The sequence below is a fragment of the Dendropsophus ebraccatus genome, chromosome 14, assembly GCF_027789765.1.
Source record: "Dendropsophus ebraccatus isolate aDenEbr1 chromosome 14, aDenEbr1.pat, whole genome shotgun sequence".
Classification (NCBI taxonomy): Eukaryota; Metazoa; Chordata; class Amphibia; order Anura; family Hylidae; genus Dendropsophus; species Dendropsophus ebraccatus.
This window is the reverse complement of record NC_091467.1, coordinates 76,566,171-76,581,798: the sequence shown is the minus strand read 5'-3', so window position 1 is coordinate 76,581,798 and position 15,628 is coordinate 76,566,171. Positions and strand designations below refer to the sequence as shown.

General features: G+C 52.7%; 1 protein-coding gene across 1 annotated transcript in view; it reads right to left on the bottom strand.

Moving 5' to 3' along the window:
• The window catches only part of SRC (SRC proto-oncogene, non-receptor tyrosine kinase), a 41,478-nt gene extending 26,875 nt beyond the window's left edge, over positions 1 to 14,603 (bottom strand). Inside the window, exon 1 of the mRNA XM_069953829.1 lies at positions 14,387 to 14,603. The gene's annotated coding sequence lies outside the window, so the exon portion shown is untranslated. The remainder of the gene's footprint in view (positions 1 to 14,386) is intronic.
• Positions 14,604 to 15,628: the final 1,025 nt, after the last annotated feature.

Sequence of the window (15,628 nt, the reverse complement as noted above, 5' to 3'; positions counted from 1 at the left end):
CATGTGGTATATAATGTATACTAACTGTATAAGATGTGGGCACATACATGCAGCACTCTGTCTGGGGAGAGAGGGGTTACAGCTATGGAGAGATTACCCCCAGTCCTGTCCCCTGATGCAAGCCCCAGCCTGAAGTGGATCTGCTATGATTTGGAAGGTGAGGGAGACTTCCTGGGTCAGAGTACAGGGCTGTAGACCCCGCTATGCCGACCATGCCCCTCCCCCACTCCCGCTCCCACCCAGTACAGGGAGCTCTTACACCAAGTCACTATTTAGAAAATCTGTGATCTCTTCTTGCTAAATGCTCAATCCAAGTTAGGGCCCTATTCCACCGGACGATTATCGTTTGCATAATTGTTAATGATTAACGATCTCATACGACCGCTATTGCGAAAGACCTGAAAACGTTCACTCATTTCAATGGAACGATAATCGTTACTTATGATCGTAATTGCGATCATTTTTTCTTCGCTATTTATTCGCTATTGCGTTCGTATCTATTGCTAACGACCGAACAATGTCTTATTCAATGCGAACGATTTGCGAACGTTTTGCGAACGAGCAACGATAAAAATAGGTCCAGGTCTTATAAAGCGATCAACGATTTCTCGTTCGGTCGTTAATCGTTAACTGCATTTCAACCGAATGATTATCGTTTAGATTCGAACGATTTAACGATAATCTAAACGATAATCGTTCGGTGGAATAGGGCCCTTATGGCCCTATTCCACGGAACGATTATCGGTAGTTTTCGGACTAACTACGGACGATAATCGTTCCGTGGAATAGAGTGCAACGGATCAGCCGACATCGTTCATGACGGCTGATCGTTGCAGTCGCTTGTTTTTCAACATGTTGAAAAACAAGCGACTGATATAGCAGCGATCTGCTGCCGGCGCTCCATTGAATAGGAGCATCGGCAGCAGGCGCTGCTGTATCCTATGGGCTGCTCGGACGATCAGCGATCCTCCGAGCAGCCCCCCCGCAGCTCCCCGCCGCCCCTCCCACACTCACCGACTCGCTGCAGCCGCGTTGAATAGCGGCGGCAGCGAGCGGCGAACGAGGAGCAAGCAAGCCCTAATAGCGCTCGTTTGCTCCTCTAAAACGACCCGTGGAATAGGGCCATTACTCTTAAACCAAGCTACCAGTGTGTGAGTATGTATATATATACACACACACATACATACACACATACATACATATACAGGATACACAGAGATAGATAGATATATACACATATATACATATATACACACACGGATATATGCAGACACCAAGGCTAGGGTATATGGTGGTAAGGAATGAGACACCCTGTTCGGAGACGACATGAAGCACATTCCGGGCAGGTAGAGTCTCGCTGCTCCTGTATCTGCAGGAAATGCTGGGGGGGCAGTATACGGCTTATACATAATTCAGCTAGAATGTCATGCATCTTACTGCCAGAACTCTTAAGGACGGGGAGGAGAAGAAATACATGTAATCTCACAGCTCCCGCTATACCGTACGGCTGACATGTAATGTACCACCAGTTCAGGGGCCGCCTGCTAAATGTGGAAGCAGCCAGGAAAGCCTGGCACGTGTGATAAGTGCAGCGAGGAAGCCGCCGGCAGCAGCCGCCAGAATTAGCACCCTGTCACTTTAATGCTGATTGGCCAGGAAATGAGACCCCCCCCCCGCCCCCGCTATGTGAGAGGGCAGGAGGGGACACTACTGGGCTACAGGACACGGGTCTCCAACAAACTACAACTCCCAGAAGGCTACAGGCCGCCACAACATGCTGGGGAGTGTAGTGCATCAGCAGTGCAACAGGTAAATATATATGCACATACTGCCGTCCCATAGACTTCAACAGCCCAAACAAAGCTCGTAACTAGATAAAGCTTAAACCTTATAGAACAGAACGCAACATGCTAGGTTACCAGTCAAATGACTGAAAAGTAGTCCCTAGCTGGTGTAGTAACTGGCAATGGTAATACCACACACAACCTGAGGACCAGGGTGGCGCTTGTCCCCAGGTTCTGTATAATAATGTCAGGAACTGTCCAGAGCAGGAGAGGTTTTTTATGGGGATTTGCTGCTGCTCTGGACAGTTCCTGACATGGACAGAGGTGGCAGCAGAGAGCACTGTGTCAGACTAGAGAGAATATACCACTTCCTGCAGGACATACAGCAGCTGATAAGCACTGGAAGACTGAAGATTATTATATAGAAGTCATTTATAAATCTATGTAACAAATCTATGTAAATCTATGGACAAGAGCCCCCCCGATACAGGGGCATCATGGGAGAAGAGCCCCCCCCCCCCGATACAGGGGCCCCATGGGAGAAGAGCCCCCCAATACAGGGGCATCATGGGAGAAGAGCCCCTCCCACAAATACAGGGGGAGATTTCTGAAAGGGTGTAAAATTTAGACTGGCGCAAACTGCCCACAGCAACCAATCACAGCTCAGCTCCCACAGCAACCAATCACAGCTCAGCTCTCACAGCAACCAATCACAGCTCAGCTCTCACAGCAACCAATCACAGCTCAGCTCTCACAGCAACCAATCACAGCTCAGCTCTCACAGCAACCAATCACAGCTCAGCTCTCACAGCAACCAATCACAGCTCAGCTCTCACAGCAACAAATCACAGCTCAGCTCTCACAGCAACCAATCACAGCTCAGCTCTCACAGCAACCATTCACTGCTCAGCTCTCACAGCAACCAATCACAGCTCAGCTCTCACATCAACCAATCACAGCTCAGCTCTCACAGCAACCAATCACAGCTCAGCTCTCACAGCAACCAATCACAGCTCAGCTCTCACAGCAACCAATCCCAGCTCAGCTCTCACAGCGACCAATCCCAGCTCAGCTCTCACAGCGACCAATCCCAGCTCAGCTCTCACAGCGACCAATCCCAGCTCAGCTCTCACAGCGACCAATCCCAGCTCAGCTCTCACAGCGACCAATCCCAGCTCAGCTCTAACAGCAACCAATCACAGCTCAGCTCTCACAGCAACCAATCACAGCTCAGCTCTAACAGCAACCAATCACAGCTCAGCTCCCATAGCGACCAATCACAGCTCAGCTCCCATAGCGACCAATCACAGCTCAGCTCTCACAGCAACCAATCCCAGCTCAGCTCTCACAGCGACCAATCCCAGCTCAGCTCTCACAGCGACCAATCCCAGCTCAGCTCTCACAGCGACCAATCCCAGCTCAGCTCTCACAGCTACCAATCCCAGCTCAGCTCTCACAGCAACCAATCACAGCTCAGCTCCCACAGCAACCAATCCCAGCTCAGCTCTCACAGCAACCAATCACAGCTCAGCTCTCACAGCAACCAATCACAGCTCAGCTCTCACAGCAACCAATCACAGCTCAGCTCTCACAGCGACCAATCCCAGCTCAGCTCTAATAGCAACCAATCACAGCTCAGCTCTAACAGCAACCAATCACAGCTCAGCTCTAACAGCAACCAATCACAGCTCAGCTCTAACAGCAACCAATCACAGCTCAGCTCTAACAGCAACCAATCACAGCTCAGCTCTAACAGCAACCAATCACAGCTCAGCTCTAACAGCAACCAATCACAGCTCAGCTCTAACAGCAACCAATCACAGCTCAGCTCCCACAGCAACCAATCACAGCTCAGCTCCCACAGCAACCAATCACAGCTCAGCTCTCACAGCAACCAATCACAGCTCAGCTCCCACAGCAACCAATCGCAGCTCAGCTCCCACAGCAACCAATGGCAGCTCAGCTCCCATAGCGACCAATCACAGCTCAGCTCTGGTAAAATTAAAGCTGAGCTGTGATTGGTCCCTGTGGGAGATGAAAAGTGATTGGTGCAAACTGCCCACAGTGACCAGATTAAATTTTACACCCTCTTATAAATCCCCCCCCCCCCCAGGATCAGGAACACATGGGGCAGCTTTACTGCACGCCTTTGTGGCTAACAGACCATAATCTCAGGTGCGGACCCCCTCCCCCATATCCCAGACTGTTACCCAACCTGCCGCTCTCCAGCTGTTGTCACGCTCCCCCTCTATTTCCCTTCTGGTGGGAAAGTGTTAGGAGTCACAGGGTCACTATTCCTTCTGGTGCAAAGAGAACAAACGTGCCGAGTGCGGCCACAGCAAGAGCGCGGCCACAGCAAGAGCGCGGCCACAGCAAGAGCGCGGCCACAGCAAGAGCGCGGCCACAGCAAGAGCGCGGCCACAGCAAGAGTGCGGCCACAGCAGCCATAGAAAATGTGGACTATAGGGGACCCTACGGGGAGAGGGCTATAGGGGACCCTACGGGAAGAGGGCTATAGGGGACCCTACGGGGACAGGGCTATAGGGGACCCTACGGGGACAGGGCTATAGGGGACCCTACGGGGACAGGGCTATAGGGGACCCTACGGGGACAGGGCTATAGGGGACCCTACGGGGACAGGGCTATAGGGGACCCTACGGGGACAGGGCTATAGGGGACCCTACGGGGACAGGGCTATAGGGGACCCTACGGGGACAGGGCTATAGGGGACCCTACGGGGACAGGGCTATAGGGGACCCTACGGGGACAGGGCTATAGGGGACCCTACGGGGACAGGGCTATAGGGGACCCTACGGGGACAGGGCTATAGGGGACCCTACGGGGAGAGGGCTATAGGGGACCCTACGGGGAGAGGGCTATAGGGGATGAGGCTCCCGGGACCAGTCTTCTGTGTCCGGCTCTAGGAGTTTGATCACACAAGGCAGAATCTGTTCTGTGTCTGTCTCATCTCCTGGCTGTCTACAGAGGTCTCATCTCCTGGCTGTCTACAGAGGTCTCATCTCCTGGCTGTCTACAGAGGTCTCATCTCCTGGCTGTCTACAGAGGTCTCATCTCCTGGCTGTCTACAGAGGTCTCATCTCCTGGCTGTCTACAGAGGTCTCATCTCCTGGCTGTCTACAGAGGTCTCATCTCCTGGCTGTCTACAGAGGTCTCATCTCCTGGCTGTCTACAGAGGTCTCATCTCCTGGCTGTCTACAGAGGTCTCATCTCCTGGCTGTCTACAGAGGTCTCATCTCCTGGCTGTCTACAGAGGTCTCATCTCCTGGCTGTCTACAGAGGTCTCATCTCCTGGCTGTCTACAGAGGTCTCATCTCCTGGCTGTCTACAGAGGTCTCATCTCCTGGCTGTCTACAGAGGTCTCATCTCCTGGCTGTCTACAGATGTGGATGTGTCTGTATCCTGGATTTCCCACGGTCATTTCTGATGCGGATCCAAACTCCAGCAGAAGAATTAAAGGGGTTCTCCAGGTTTAAAAAATAAATAAACAAACATGTCCGCCTTCCTCCAGATCCAGCGCCTCTCCTGTGCTCATGTTGGGTGTTGGGGTTCTGCAGCTTCCATTGAAGTAAATGGAGGTGAATTGTAATACTACACACAGCCTGAGGACCGGGGGGGGGGGGGGGGGTGGGGGGGGCTGTTTATTTCCTAATCCTGGACAATTCCTTTAACACATTAACGCTGGCGGAAAGCTCCAAGTGCGGTTATTATAACCCTGTACTCCTGCTCTGACTGGGCCTCATGTTATAGCGGAGAAATGGGATTTCTATACAGAATTGTCCTCATTGTCCTTATTGTTATGTCCGAGAGATCCGCATGCTGGGGGGGGGGGGGGGGGGCGGTGCCCAGACCGCTCCTGTAGGCTCCAGGCTGTATAACCTGTAATATAGTCATCTCTATGGGGTCCCAGAATCAGATTATAAAGATCTCCACGTTACCAGGTATAGCGGCTGCGTACCCCAGAGTGAGATACATACATATATACTTGCTGTAAAGCATCTCTGTAAATGCTGTGCAGAAAGTTCCGGTAAGATGGCCGCCACCATAATAACGCACAATAATGAAATCTAAGTAATAGACAATTAGAAAGCAGAAAGATCTGGTATCTGGATGTAATGCCGGTGGCACATTCCCTTTAAGCTTCGAGGGTCCTTCCTCTTTGGCTTCTTACAATGAGCCGTGGTTTATAACAACAGCGGTTCCTGAATTCTGTCAGATTAGAGGAAGTTACAATCACCTGACAATAATGTGTGTGTGTGTATATGGGGCTGTGACCCCAACTCTATGGAACCCCTATAGGGTGGGGATGTGACCCCAACTCTATGGAACCCCTATAGGGTGGGGATGTGACCCCCAACTCTATGGAACCCCTATAGGGTGGGGATGTGACCCCCAACTCTATGGAACCCCTATAGGGTGGGGCTGTGGCCCCAACTCTATGGAACCCCTATAGGGTGGGGATGAGGCTGTGACCCCAACTCTATGGAACCCCTATAGGGTGGGGAAGGGGCTGTGGCCCCAACTCTATGGAACCCCTATAGGGTGGGGATGTGACCCCCAACTCTATGGAACCCCTATAGGGTGGGGCTGTGACCCCAACTCTATGGAACCCCTATAGGGTGGGGATGTGGCCCCCAACTCTATGGAACCCCTATAGGGTGGGGATGTGGCCCCCAACTCTATGGAACCCCTATAGGGTGGGGATGTGGCCCCCAACTCTATGGAACCCCTATAGGGTGGGGATGTGGCCCCCAACTCTATGGAACCCCTATAGGGTGGGGATGTGACCCCCAACTCTATGGAACCCCTATAGGGTGGGGATGTGACCCCAACTCTATGGAACCCCTATAGGGTGGGGATGTGGCCCCCAACTCTATGGAACCCCTATAGGGTGGGTATGTGGCCCCTAACTCTATGGAACCCCTATAGGGTGGGGATGTGGCCCCTAACTCTATGGAACCCCTATAGGGTGGGGATGTGGCCCCCAACTCTATGGAACCCCTATAGGGTGGGTATGTGGCCCCTAACTCTATGGAACCCCTATAGGGTGGGGATGTGACCCCCCAACTCTATGGAACCCCTATAGGGTGGGGATGTGGCCCCCAACTCTATGGAACCCCTATAGGGTGGGGATGTGACCCCCAACTCTATGGAACCCCTATAGGGTGGGGATGTGACCCCCAACTCTATGGAACCCCTATAGGGTGGGGATGGGGCTGTGACCCCAACTCTATGGAACCCCTATAGGGTGGGGATGGGGCTGTGACCCCAACTCTATGGAACCCCTATAGGGTGGGGATGTGACCCCCAACTCTATGGAACCCCTATAGGGTGGGGATGGGGCTGTGACCCCAACTCTATGGAACCCCTATAGGGTGGGGATGGGGCTGTGACCCCAACTCTATGGAACCCCTATAGGGTGGGGATGTGCCCCCAACTCTATGGAACCCCTATAGGGTGGGGCTGTGGCCACAACTTTATGGAACCCCTATAGGGTAGGGATGGGGCTGTGACCCCAACTCTATGGAACCCCTATAGGGTGGGGCTGTGGCCACAACTCTATGGAACCCCTATAGGGTGGGGATGTGACCCCAACTCTATGGAACCCCTATAGGGTGGGGATGTGACCCCAACTCTATGGAACCCCTATAGGGTGGGGCTGTGACCCCAACTCTATGGAACCCCTATAGGGTGGGGACGGGGCTGTGACCCCAACTCTATGGAACCCCTATAGGGTGGGGACGGTGCTGTGACCCCAACTCTATGGAACCCCTATAGGGTGGGGACGGTGCTGTGACCCCAACTCTATGGAACCCCTATAGGGTGGGGACGGTGCTGTGACCCCAACTCTATGGAACCCCTATAGGGTGGGGATGGGGCTGTGAGCGGTCACTCCAGTTCTTCCTCACCAGCCGCTATGGCCTCCATCTGCGTATACAGCTGCAGTCCTGCTGGAATAGTGACGCATACAATCGTCTATATCAGGGATGGGGAACCTTCCGCCCTTGAGCTGTTGGAACTACAATTCCCATCATGCCTGTCCTATAGCTAAAGGTCTGGCTGTCTGGGCATGATGGGAATCGGGTTTTGTAACAGCTGGAAGGTTCCCTGATCTATAATGTCTCCCTGACCGTGGAGCTCATGTGTTATACGTTCTTGTGGCCGTTACTCTATTACACTCACTCCTGCAAAGCTTTGGCTGCCAGACATGATGGGAGTTGTAGTTCCAGCTGCAGGTTCCCCACCCCCGACCTCAGGAGGCATCATGGCACCTGCGTACAACACCGGACGGAACGCGGTTACGTATAGTCACAGCACATCCGAAACCTCTGAAAACAGAATGGAGGAAAGTTCCTGTGGTCACTGTGACCAGTGTGACTGTCAATCACAGAGTAGGACCGCCCACTTGACTACTTAGCCCAGAACGAGCATAATGAGCAGAAGTTACGATTTATTGCTCATTGTTTAGACGTCATCAGTGTTTCCATCAGCAGATAATCGCTAATATTGCCGCCGTGTGAACGGACCATTGAGGGGGGGGGGGGGGGGTTACACAAAGTCACGGCTATAGATGGATCTCAAGACAAGGAACTGGGAACACCTGCATCTATTAAAGGGGACCTGTAATATTGACCTCTGACCTTTCCGTCAGGCTGGCATGGCATTGTATGCACGTTCCATGCACATATGGAATGAACAGGACTGGTGCACCGGGTGTTATCCAGCGTCTCCCAGGCCCAGTATGAGGATTGGGTGGGAGTGGAAGCCCTTTAAGTAAGACCCTAAGTACCAGGAGCTCTCACACTGGAAATGGACCTTTATGGGATATTGTCCTCATGGGGTATACAGGTATACAGATGCCCTGGCCGCAACATACACTTACCATAGTGCAAACACACACAGATTCCCCCGCAGCAGAATGGGAATACACAGACGTAAGAACAGGACGGGATTCTGGGGGACAACACGTCCTGATATTACAGAACGGTCCGGGGGTCTCACATCTATCGTACTGTACGTGGTCGGAGTATTCTGGAGCCGCTCTGAGAAGCCTGGACATCTAGAAACACCCTCTTAGTAGGACTCTCTGCCTGGACTCTAAACGGGTCAGAACTAAGTATCTGCGGGGCTCAGGGCCGGGCAACGTGCAGAAGCCTCATGGAGAGCGAATGGAACAACGGCCACTCACACCCTGCGGCTGCTGCTCCAGGACAAATGGCCACTGTGCTCGGGATCAGTGCGGGTCCCAGCAGCCAAACCCCCTCCGATCCTTATCCCCCAAGACGTATGGCCGGCACTGGGCACTGCACCGACTTGATATCCCTAGTCCCCGGCAGCCTCGGCACAGCCCCCGGCAGCCTCGGCACAGCCCCCGGCAGCCCCGGCACAGCCCCCGGCAGCCTCGGCACAGCCCCCGGCAGCCTCGGCACAGCCCCCGGCACAGCCCCCGGCACAGCCCCCGGCACAGCCCTCGGCACAGCCCCCGGCAGCCTCGGCACAGCCCCCGGCAGCCCCGGCACAGCCCCCGGCAGCCTCGGCACAGCCCCCGGCACAGCCCCCGGCACAGCCCCCGGCACAGCCCTCGGCACAGCCCCCGGCAGCCCCGGCACAGCCCCCGGCAGCCTCGGCACAGCCCCCGGCAGCCTCGGCACAGCCCCGATATCCCTAGAGTCTCCAGCACCATGAGAACAGTCTCCAGCACAGTTGCAGGCTGTGGTTTTCCTCAGTGAAGTTACGAGGTAAGAGCGGATATAGATAGATTTAGAGGCTGTAAGCTCCTATCGGCTCCTACGTAACGTACATGGTAAACCGCGGCTCATCTGCCTGGACTCTTCAGTGTTAGGCCGGGTTCACACTGTTTTTGGAGTCTGTTTAATATATCCGGTTTTATAGCGTTACTTTTAACGTACACAAAAACGTGGTCAATCACACGTACAGTACATCAAAGAAAGAGAAAAATCCTCCATTTTGATCCGCTTTTTAATAATGGAAAAACTAATGTGAACCAAACAATTACCAAACTTACCTCCATTATAATATTATCCATAATAAATAGTAACAATATTCTGGATATGACACAAAGCAGCAACTTCATCTGCCCCCCCCCCCCCCGCCGCTGACCCAGACCCTCCCCCTATATATCAGGGAGTATATATCATCCTGTGAGCTGTATACCCTCTCCGGTCCATGTGGTTGGTATACAGAGCTCTCCGGCTAGTGTGACGGAAGCCTCCCCCCCCCCTGGCCGCTGACCCCTCCCCTATATATCAGGGAGTATATACCGTCCTGTGAGCCGTATACCCTCTCCGGTCCATGTGGTTGGTATACAGAGCTCTCCGGCTAGTGTGATCGACCCCCCCCCCCCCCCACCGGCCGCTGACCCCTCCCCTCCCCTTATATATCAGGGAGTATATACCGTTCTGTGAGCCGTATACCCTCTCCGGTCCATGTGGTCGGTATACAGAGCTCTCCGGCTAGTGTGACGGAAGCCTCCCCCCCTCTCCGGCCGCTGACCCCCCCCCCCCGCCGCTGACCCCTCCCCTCCCCTTATATATCAGGGAGTATATACCGTTCTGTGAGCCGTATACCCTCTCCGGTCCATGTGGTCGGTATACAGAGCTCTCCGGCTAGTGTGACCTCCCCCCCCCCCCCCCCTCGGCCGGAAGAACGGCAGAGGTATGTGCAATAGAAGACAAGCCGCAACCTGCCTGAGAGACGTGCCGGCTGGGGGGAGAGCGAGGGTTGGGGCCTAGATTATATGCACAGACCTGTCCATCCCAAATCTGATAGGAACAGAAAGAATAAGGAAAACCTGGAGCGTCAGCTCTTGTGCCAAGAGGGAGAACAGAGAAAGACGGCAAAGGCGACCGTTCTCTACATGGTACGTGTGCACGGACGACAGACCGGACATAGCCGCTGCGTGACAGCGCCGGATTCTACATGACGTCCCCGACATCTTACATCATTCCTTATAGCAGGCATGGGGAACCCTCACTCTGCTGGAGGGCCTCAGGTCCCCATCCCGGCCTTATAGCAAAACTACAACTCCCAGCATGCCCGGGCAGCCAAAGGCCGTTCCATCAGCTAGAGAGCCGCTGCCTTATAGACTATAACGTCCGGCCAATCACCAGAGGAAGTGATGGCTGTGACTGGTGCCCCGCGCTGCCACCACCACGGACGTCACTGCAAGGAACGGCCACAAGTCACTGCTATTCATGTCGATATGTGATGGCCACAGTGTCCTGGACTGCACCTAGTCCTGGTGTCACAGCCGTCATGTTCTATCACTGCTGCAATAAGCAATTCCTTAAAGGGGAACTCCAGCAATTTTTAGATTTGGAATTTATTTCTATTTTAAAATCTCAAGTCTCCCAGTACTTATCAGCTGCTGTATGTCCTGCAGGAAGTGGTGCATTCTCTCCAGTCTTCCAGTACTTATCAGCTGCTGTATGTCCTGCAGGAATTGGTGTATTCTCTCCAGTCTGACACAGTGCTCTCTGCTGCCACCTCTGTCCATGTCAGGAACTGTCCAGAGCAGCAGCAAATCCCCATAGAAAACCTCTCCTGCTCTGGACAGTTCCTGACATGGACAGAGGTGGCAGCAGAGAGCACTGTGTCAGACTGGGGAGAATACACCACTACCTGCAGGACATACAGCAGCTGATAAGTACTGGAAGACTGGAGATTGTTATATAGAAGTAAATTACAAATCTCTATAACTTTCTGTCACCAGGTGATTTGGAAGAAAACACTGTCTGTAAAGCCGCGGTCTCCAATCTGTGACTCCAACTCCTGCAACATGACTGGAGCCTCTGGCTGTGCGGGATGATGGGGATTGTAGTCTTACAACAATGGGCGACCGCACATTCACTGCAACTCTCATACAGCTGCAAATCTAACGACTCACAGAAGAGACAGCAGTGTGCGAGATGTTACCCACAGCATCGATGGGGGCGCTATATCATCACAAGTCACCCCAGCACCCTGTCCATGGAGCGGGGACATAGATGTATGCAGCACCCCTGCTGGACAATGCGCCCTCACCATATACATCACATGGGACCAGAATAGAAAAGTGCAGCCCCCAAACATGGTGTGTGTATATATCTATCCATGGCGGCACTCACATACATGGTATATATATATATATCTATCCACGGCGGCACTCACATACATGGTATATATATATATATCCATGGCGGCACTCACATACATGGTATATATATATATATATATCCATGGCGGCACTCACATACATGGTATAAATATATATATATATATATATATATATATCCATGGCGGCACTCACATACATGGTATATATATATATATATATATATATATATATATATATATATATATATATATCCATGGCGGCACTCACATACATGGTATATATATATATATATATATATATATATATATATATATATATATCCACGGCGGCACTCACAAACATGGTGTGTATATAATATATATATATACACACACACACACACACACACACCCTGGTCAGCCCCCCCATAAAGGGTCCACAGAGCAATGCTGCAGGCAGATACCCCGCTCATACTATATACCCCCCCTCATACTACATATACCCCCCTCATACTGTATATACCCCCCCATCTCATACTATATATACCCCCCCATCTCATACTATATATACCCCCCCATCTCATACTATATATACCCCCCCATCTCATACTATATATACCCCCCCATCTCATACTATATATACCCCCCCATCTCATACTATATATACCCCCCCCCATCTCATACTATATATACCCCCCATCTCATACTATATATACCCCCCATCTCATACTATACATACCCCCGTCACACTATATATACACCCCCCCCCATCTCACACTATACATACCCCCGTCACACTATATATATATACCCCCCCATCTCACTATATATACCCCCCCTCATACTATACATACCCCTGTCACACTATATATACCCCCCCTCACACTATACATACCCCCATCACACTATATATACCCCCCCATCTCACACTATATATACCCCCCTCATACTACATATACCCCCGTCACACTATATATACCCCCCCCCCATCTCACACTATATATACCCCCCCCCATCTCACACTATATATACCCCCCCCCCATCTCACACTATATATATACCCCCCCTCATACTATACATACTCCCGTCACACTATATATACCCCCCCCCCATCTCACACTATATATACCCCCCTCATACTACATATACCCCCGTCACACTATATATACCCCCCCCATCTCACACTATATATACCCCCCCCCCCATCTCACACTATATATACCCCCCCCCCATCTCACACTATATATACCCCCCCCCATCTCACACTATATATATACCCCCCCTCATACTATACATACCCCCGTCACACTATATATACCCCCCCCCATCTCACACTATATATACCCCCCTCATACTACATATACCCCCGTCACACTATATATACCCCCCCCCCATCTCACACTATATATACCCCCCCCATCTCACACTATATATACCCCCCCCCCATCTCACACTATATATACCCCCCCCCATCTCACACTATATATACCCCCCCCCATCTCACACTATATATACCCCCCCCCCCTCTCACACTATATATACCCCCCCCATCTCACACTATATATATACCCCCCCTCATACTATACATACCCCCGTCACACTATATATACCCCCCCCCCATCTCACACTATATATACCCCCCTCATACTACATATACCCCCGTCACACTATATATACCCCCCCCCCCATCTCACACTATATATACCCCCCCCCCATCTCACACTATATATACCCCCCCCCCATCTCACACTATATATACCCCCCCCCCATCTCACACTATATATACCCCCCCCATCTCACACTATATATATACCTCCCCTCATACTATACATACCCCCGTCACACTATATATACCCCCCCCCCATCTCACACTATATATACCCCCCCCATCTCACACTATATATATACCCCCCCTCATACTATACATACCCCCGTCACACTATATATACCCCCCCCCCCCATCTCACACTATATATACCCCCCTCATACTACATATACCCCCGTCACACTATATATACCCCCCCCCCATCTCACACTATATATACCCCCCCCCATCTCACACTATATATACCCCCCCCCCATCTCACACTATATATACCCCCCCCCATCTCACACTATATATACCCCCCCCCCCATCTCACACTATATATACCCCCCTCATACTATACATACCCCCGTCACACTATATATACCCCCCCCCCATCTCACACTATATATACCCCCCCCCCCCATCTCACACTATATATACCCCCCCCCCCATCTCACACTATATATACCCCCCCCCCATCTCACACTATATATACCCCCCCCCATCTCACACTATATATACCCCCCCCCCCATCTCACACTATATATACCCCCCCCCCATCTCACACTATATATATACCCCCCCTCATACTATACATACCCCCGTAACACTATATATACCCCCCCCCCCCCCCCCCATCTCACACTATACATCCCCCCGTCATACATCCCCCCCTGCTCACCTTGTTGTTGTACTGAGGGGTGTCCTGCTCTCCGGGGACCCCCCTCACTTAGAGGGGGGCAGGGGACGCCTGTGGGGGGGTCAGCCTCCGCCGCCCTCCTATCTCCTTCCCATTCAGCCCCTGATGCTCCGGCCCGAGAAGTTTGTGCCTCTCGTTGGATTGAGGTTCACGCCCGGCCGGCGATGGTATCTCCCTCCTCCTCCCGAGCGTCTGCGCTCAGCCCACCCCCCGGGAGGCGGAGATGGTTCAGTCCGTCCCTCCATGTGTCTGGATGAGCGAGTCCCTCCAGCTCCCCCTGCTGGTCGCCGCTCGGTAAGTGCGCGCTGCGGGCGGTGTCACGTGTGTCACTCACAGCGCAGCCCCGCCCCCTGCCCATCCTCTCCCTTGTAGATTTCTTTATGTACCCTGCTGCTCCTCCTCTTTTTCTGCTTTCCTCATTCTTTCCTGCTGAATAGGAGTGTTGATTCATCATCATCTGACACATCCGCCCAGCATGGATGCTCCCACTGCTATCTGCCCCTTTATTACTCTTATATATACTATATTACATTATATGTATGGCCGCCCTCCCCTCAGGAGCTGGCATCCTGCTCCCCAACCTGTGGCTCTCTGACTGACGCAGAACTACAACTCCCATCATGCATTGTCTACAGAAACATAACCAGAGTTGTAGTTTTGCAGATGGGGGGGGGGGGGGCTGTGCACCCAGTACTGATAGGGAACCCCGGCTGATGCCTCTGACTGGGGTACAGGGGTGGGAGTAACAGGGAAGGGGGGCATGTGGTATCGGGGGTGGGGGCATGCGGTATCGGGGGTGGGGGGCATGCGGTATCGGGGGTGGGGGCATGTGGTACTGGGATGTGGAGGGCATGCGGTATCAGGATGGGATGGCATATGGTATCGGAGGTGGGGGGCATGCGGTATCGGGGTGGGGGCATGCGGTATCGGGGTGGGGGGAATGCGGTATCGGGGGTGGGGGGCATGCGGTATCAGGGGTGGGGGCATGTGGTACTGGGATGTGGAGGGCATGCGGTATCAGGATGGGATGGCATATGGTATCGGAGGTGGGGGGCATGCGGTATCGGGGGTAGGGGCATGCGGTACTGGATGTGGAGGGCATATGGTATCAGGGTGGGATGGCATATGGTATCAGGGTGGGGGGGCATGCGGTACTGGATGTGGAGGGCATATGGTATCAGGGTGGGATGGCATATGGTATCAGGGTGGGGGGGCATGCGGTAC